Genomic DNA, 7476 nt, shown 5'->3' on the forward strand with positions numbered 1-7476 from the left:
GTAAAACTGTCGACATTGCCAAAATAACGCCACAAATATTGGATTTATGAACGAAACTACACACTTTTGCTTGAAACACTACCGGTAGGTAACAATTACGGGTAGCTTATAACAATGAGCAGGTAGTGAGCCCCTATATTGAGCAGGAACTTGGAAATTGATGTTATAACGTTACGCTAGTGAATCACGTTAGAGATCGTTCTGATTACATAATACTCTATCCCCCATGGGTATGGGAACATTCCTTATCATATATGTACATAGTTATGGCACGTTAAACGGTAGGTCCCGGCTGTCATTGAACATCCTTGGCAGTCGTTACGGGTAGTCAGAAGCTAGTAAGTCTGACACCAGTCTAACCAAGGGGCATTGGGTTTCCCGGGTAACTGGTTTGAGTAGATCAGATAGCAGTTGCTCCTTGTGGCACACTGGTATCCAGCTGCATCCGGTTAGACTGAAGGCCGACCCCAACATAGTTGAGAAAAGGCTCGAGAGCTATGTTCCCTCGCAGGTGAAGCCGGGCGGCATCGCGTTATTATCTCACAAATCAGTCCGGTATATCGCAGGAGGGAGTTTTATCATTTGTTTGTAATTACGATCATTTGTCACAACTATGGACTAAATGTAATTCTGTCTGTTCTGTAGAACGTGAAAAATTGACATAATGTGTGTTTTGAAATTAGTGCTAATGTTGTGTGCATTGTGTTGTATTTAATGACGCTAATTAGGATTAGTAGACTACAAAAGCTTTTAGATAATCCGATGATAAACACAGTAATTATATCCTTTTGTTATTTAATAGTAATTTAAACTGCTATTTTAAATACGGCGCTTAAAGATAAAGATAGTTTATATACCTATTGTAGTTCTTGAGATATTGACGTCAGAATCGCTATTTTTACTATACACTCACTGACTGACTGATTCACTGACTCACTCATCAAAAACCTAGACCACTTCCAATGGTCGTATTGACTTGAAATTTGGCATGGAGGTAGGTCTTTATGTCAAGGTAAAGGGAAAAATCTGAAAATGGCCAAATGTGAGTCGGTTTCAAAATTTATTTATTTATTTATTTATTTATTTATGAGTATGGAAGACTTACAGCTAAGTACATATAATAGTTAATTGTGTGACTAACTGACAGCCAATTACAAGTCTTCACTTCTAAAACTAGTTTAACATAAAAAGGACAGTAGAACAAACTCAACACACTGCTTATAACGCCTGAGCAAAAACAAAAAACAATAATTAAAAATCGCAAAACCAATAACTTTGCTACAGGATTTTTTGAGGGAAATGTTATGTATTAGAAATTGAATTGAGAAATGGGAAAAATTAATTTAATTTTTAAAGAAATTCAATGCTAAACTCTTTTTCACCGAAGTCACACTTGTTTTAAATATGTCGAAGTCAAACTGCTTACACACCTTATTAAAATATCTACACACACGCACAAAATAAGAATTTTGCCTGTAATTTGTATTTGATAATGGTACGCTTAGCGGTGGATTGAACCTTTTGGATTTACTTGGCACATTAAAATAGAAAGACGATAAAATTTCAAAACAATTTATATCACCTTGAACCACTTTCAATAAAAATATACAGTCAGAGATGTCACGTCGATTAGCCAGTGGTAAAAGATGAAATTTTTTACAGAGATTGGGATAGTTAACTGATTGATACGGTACTCTTTGATGATAGCATAAGAATTTTATAAATCTTTTTTGGATACGCTCAATGCGGTCAATGTATTTGTGATAGCAGGGGTTCCATATTTCAGATGCATATTCCAAGTGGCTTCTAACATAAGTACAGTAAAGAATTTTTAAAGTTTTGGCTTTTGTGAAGCACTTAGATAATCGCATAACGAAACCCAGAGACTTAGACGCTTTAGCAACGATAGCATCGACATGCTTATCAAAGCTTAGTTTGTAATCGTGATGCACTCCCAGATCACGAATAGTATCACATCTGGGTAAGACCTGACCACCTAGAGTGTACGTTGTGGTTAGAACCGATCTTCCACGAGAATATGTCACAACAGAGCATTTGCTGGGGTTCAGGTCAAGCTTGTTATTTTACAATAATTTTGAAGACTCTGTAAATCTTTTTGAAGTGCTGACATGTCCGCTGTTGAAGATATAGTTGCGTATATCTTCATATCATCAGCAAAGCACAATAATTTGGATGAAGTGAAGCAGGAATCGATGTCATTTACGTAAATAATAAATAATAACGGACCGAGCAGGGCCCTGGGGACACCACTAGGGACTGAAACCCAGCTAGAAATGTAGTTATTTAATACTACAGCCTGTGACCTGTTTTCTATGTAAGATGAAAACCATCTGAGTAAGTCACCACGTATACCGATCCCCTCTAACTTCCGTAATAGGATGGAATGGTCGATCCGGTCAAAACATTTACTATAATCTGTGTAAATGACATCAACCTGCCCACCATAATCCATTGCGTCTGTGATGTAATTGTTTAGCAGTACAAGATTAGTAACCGTGGATCTACCTTTGAGAAAACCGTGTTGGAAGGGACTAAATGATAATTTTAGAGCCGAATAAACTTGGTTGTATACTATACGTTCGAACATCTTGGCGATAGTACACAGTTTGGATATCGGTCTATAATTTGCAATTTCTGTTTTGACTCCTTTCTTATGTATTGGCGATATATATGCCGACTTCCACATGTGGGGGACAATACAAGAAGATAAAGATTTCTTAAATAAAATTGAAATAGGATATGCAATAGTTGCAGCACAGCGTACTAGAAGCTTGGATGAGATGTTATCCGGTCCTGGCGCTTTTGACATATCCAATTTTCGAAGCATGTTGATAATATCTTCTGTGTCTACCGTGATACAACTGATATCGGATGAAGGGTTTGATGGTTCCGTAACATGAGCAAAAGGAGAGCTAGCACCATCACGATCGAGGTTGGGATCTAAAAAAGTCGAGTGAAAATACTTTGCAAAAGCCTCACAAATAGATTCACCAGTGCGCAGTGTTTCATTTTTATAATTGAACGAGCTCGGGATCGCATTCGTGTTATGACGTTTTAACAAATGTCCAAAAATGTTTAGGGTTGTTTTCTATAGACGTTTCGGTAAGTTTTAAGTAATTAGAGTAACATTGACTTTCCAATGATTTTACCCTTTCGCGAAGAAGTTTAAAGGTTTGTTCGTCAGCTATATTACCATAGGTTTTAAATTTTTTAAAGTATTTATGTTTCTCCTTTATGATTTTAATTAATGAAGAACTATACCAGGTCGGATACGATTTGTTGCGGAAAAGTTTCTGGGGAATATATTTAAGTTGGAGGTTATAAATTATGCTGTTGAAAAGCTTACCGAATCGTCAATTGACCTTACTGAAAATTCATTATCCCAGTCAGTCTTAGAAATATCGCGGTTAAGAGAATCATAGTCACCCTATCATATAAGAATTGTAAACGTGATGCTCTCTCAAGAGGAGGCGTTTCGACAAGATCTACTGTAATCTGCAATGCCGGGTGATAATCATCGATTGGTACCAACGGGCTTAAACATTCACAGACGCCGACTGCCACGTTGGAAAGTACTAAGTCGAGTATTTTGCCGTGTTTGTTAGTCACACCATTATATTGACTAAAATCTATAGTACATAACTCATCGCCAAATAATACTTCATCACTACTTTTAAGATTTGATGGGACGAACGATATGCCATCAGATGAGACCCAATTTATTCCACTCATGTTGAAGTCGCCAATAACAAGAAATTTATCAGGACAGTTATCAATAACAGATGTATTTAATTTGGACAGAAAGTTCGTTAACTGTGAAGAAAAAGAAAGACCACGGTTTTGTTTACAAAGATAAATTCCACAAAGATGTAAGTTAATATACTTACGTGTATTAAAGTCCTTCAAATGCATACTTATCCAGAGATCTTCAGCAGTTGATTGAAAATGTTGTTGACATGTAACTGACAATTCTCGACGAGTAGCTATTAACACCCCACCACCGCGCGATTGACCAGTTAAAATATAATCCCTGTCCCTACGCCACACAATATACCTTTCATCAAAAAACTCTGAGTTCAAAACTCCATCCAACAGCCACGTCTCCGTGAGAATAATAATATCGTATGTACAAGCTGCCATCTGACGATAGAATATATCGGATTTAGTTCGTAAACCACGAACATTCTGATAGAATATGTTTAGGCCGTATAAGCTTACATTCGCATTAGTTGCCATTACGCATCAAATCAATAACAAAAAAGAAACCATTACAAAATAGCAATAAAAGTCGTTTAAAAAGCATATGAATAATCGATACAATGTTGAAGACAAAAAAAAAGAAATATGTTTGTTGTAAGCAAATGACCAATAGATAAATTAGCGTGAGGGTAATATTGTGGTAAACAACTGTGTGAGCAAACAAGCAATAACGTATGGATCGTACAGGTGAGAAAGAGTTAAGCATATTTTTAGTTTTGACGCATTGAAGTATACAGCGCGATAAGCAACTTAGTGGAATTTTTACTAACGAACAAGAGAATGGTAACCGGTTCATTAGTGTAGCAGAGGTGCTAAACAATTTGTAACAACTTAGTATAGTGACATGAATTATGACAAAGCAAAGTGGTAGCGATGATTGTATAATGTAGTATAAATAACATATTAAGCAATTTTGTTTAAATCAGATTCTTTCCTTACTATTAAAACCTTTGAATTGGTGTTTTTGAGTACGTGAATTTTACCATGTTTCACCCAAATAAATTCGTAGTTTTTTTCTTTGGCAATAGTTTTGGTTTTACTCAGTAGCTTCTTATATTCTACACTAAGATGATCATTGACAAATACGCGCCGAGATGTGCCTTGAAATCCAATGTCGGTTGTGCACAGGTCCTTTACTGCTCTTGCGGCCGCTATAAAGTCCTCCTTGACGTATCTGTTCAAGAAGCCCACGACAATAAGTTTTCGTTTGAATTGAAAATGGGCACCCTCGAGACGTAATTAATCAGGGTTTTGGGGCAACTATAGTTCACTTTCCGGCCAATCGCATCAATAATCGAGAATAAATTTTCACCTTTCTTTATAGGAACACCCTTAATTTCGATATTATTTAACCGGGAGCGCTGGTCAAATGATGCAATTTCGAACTTAGCTCTGGATAATTCTGTTTGAAGATCATTAATAGTCTCTTGCATCTTGTCAATCTCTGAGACTTTATTTTCGACTTCAGCAATTCTTAAATCGAATTCTTCAAGTTTGCCACTGGTTCCCTCACATGTCGACTTCAGATCGGATAGCTCCTCCTTAATAACCTTGATGTCATCGATTAGTGTCGGCAAATTAATCAGTTGGCGTTTCATATCCCGTATCTCACTGAGGATGGTTTCAAGGGAAGCTTGATCAGAAGTTGGTACGGCTGGAGACGAAGTTTTACAGGCTAAGCACTTCCACTGTGCCATCCTTGTAGCACCCAGCTTTCTCCATCCAGCTTCGGATATATTTGCACATTCAAAATCCAGGTGTTTTTTACAGCTTCCACATTGAACGCCATCGTTGAATCTCACATTACACATTGCACACGTTTTCATTGTAAAAGCACTACTAGAAAAAAGTTCGAAAGAAGTATGCAAAAGGTTGGCGATCTATTTATTTGCTCGGAGCAGCAAGCAGCGCGTACTGTACGACTGAGTGTCCACCGGAGAGTGAAACTACTAAAATAATGAAGGTGTTTTATACCCGGTGTAAATTTATACCCCTAAGGAACTAAAACGAACTAAATTTATCTATATTTATATAATATATCTTCGAATGGTACAAAGGTTTGTATTTAGTCAAAGTAGAGTAAAAATCTGAAAACGGCCAAGTGTGAATCACTTTCGAAAATAACGAATGTGTAACTTTGATCCACGAAAATAATATATGATAACATGTCATATCAGTCAGTTGGTAAATCTAGTCCATTTAGTTAATCGTGTTCATTTCTTTGTAAGAAACATAGTGCATATTAAAAAATCTAAAAGATAGTATAAATGAGACATTTCTTTAACTAACTTCATCATAAGAAAAAAATAAAATAAACAACCTTACCCCCGGAAGAGATGCCCCGGAAGAGATGGCGTGACGAACTAGACGCCTTTCGTCCGGATTGGTGGACACGGTCGAAAGATCGGGAAGAGTGGAAGCGAGATGGGGAGGCCTTTGCCCAGCAGTGGGACACTACAGGCTAGATATAATAATATAATAAACAACCTTACAAAAATAAATGAAATCCCACCCAAAACAAAAATGTGAAAGACTGCCAAGTTCGATAATATGGGAATGCTTCGCCTATAAAAGAAGTGAGATCTGAATAAGTACCAAGTTCCATACACATACCTCAGTTAAAAATAGTTACTTTTTAATGATGATTACTTGGCAAGTTTTAATAGAAAATTAAATACTTGATTCATTGCGTTTAGTAGGTGTATAACAAGGTGTGTGAAAACTTGCCAAGTGATATCATTAAAAAGTAACTATTTTTAACTGAGGTATGTGTATGGAACTTGGTACTTATTCAGATCTCACTTCTTTTATAGGCGAAGCATTCCCATATTATCGAACTTGGCAGTCTTTCACATTTTTGTTTTGGGTGGGATAAAAACATAACATGAAACCCCAAAGTCCCAAACAGAGCAATATTTTATATACGTGAGTAAGTAGTTAATTTTCCAAATGACGTAACAGAGAGCTGAATTGTTGTCCATTTACACTCGCGGTGCCCGCGGGACCCCCGCCGACCAACAGTGCCCCGGTATTATGCCACGAAGTGTACTGTAGCCGACTGCGCAGTGTTGGAGTTATATTGCTGGACTTGTATCTAATTAATAGGAGAGCGTTCTGATGTAAATTAATTTATATTGCGTTTAGTGTCTTAGGGAAATATTTTATAAGTTATTTTTCGCTTAATTTCTGATTTATCGTGATTTTAAAGATTGAAGGAAGGATTAAGGGTTAATGGAAACGAGTCATGGTTTATACGAGTAGGTACAAATAATTAAAATGATATTTCATAAATATCACACGGAGATGACAGTAGGTATAACACAAAGTCCCTTTCACAAAGTTGTAATAAATTCCGTCACAATATTTCAGCTCCCACTTAGCATTCCGGAGTTAGCAATAAATATTACGAGTCTAGTCTGGCGGACACTCAAATACATTCCGTCCCTTCAGAACAATTGGAATTCTTCCGATTCTATCATTAGTACTATTACATTAAAGTCAGAGAATACATTAAACTCCAGTAAGGACAGAAGTCTGCAATAAAAACTTTGCGAACAAAAAGACTAATAAAAAGTTGCTCGTTTGGGTTATAATAATTTTTACAGAAACATCCCTGCTGTACCGCGGCCAGTTACAGGAGTTTTACTTTGTTAATGTCGTATAAAACAACGATTCAAAATTTAAAATTACTTAATA

General features: G+C 36.5%; 1 non-coding gene across 1 annotated transcript; it reads right to left on the bottom strand.

Moving 5' to 3' along the window:
- Positions 1 to 4420: 4420 nt before the first annotated feature.
- Positions 4421 to 5606, bottom strand: LOC126054817 (uncharacterized). Its single transcript, XR_010277914.1, has one exon. It is a non-coding gene; the product is annotated as an uncharacterized LOC126054817 (transcript).
- Positions 5607 to 7476: the final 1870 nt, after the last annotated feature.

Source organism: Helicoverpa armigera, chromosome 28 (genome assembly GCF_030705265.1).
Source record: "Helicoverpa armigera isolate CAAS_96S chromosome 28, ASM3070526v1, whole genome shotgun sequence".
Taxonomy (NCBI): domain Eukaryota; kingdom Metazoa; phylum Arthropoda; class Insecta; order Lepidoptera; family Noctuidae; genus Helicoverpa; species Helicoverpa armigera.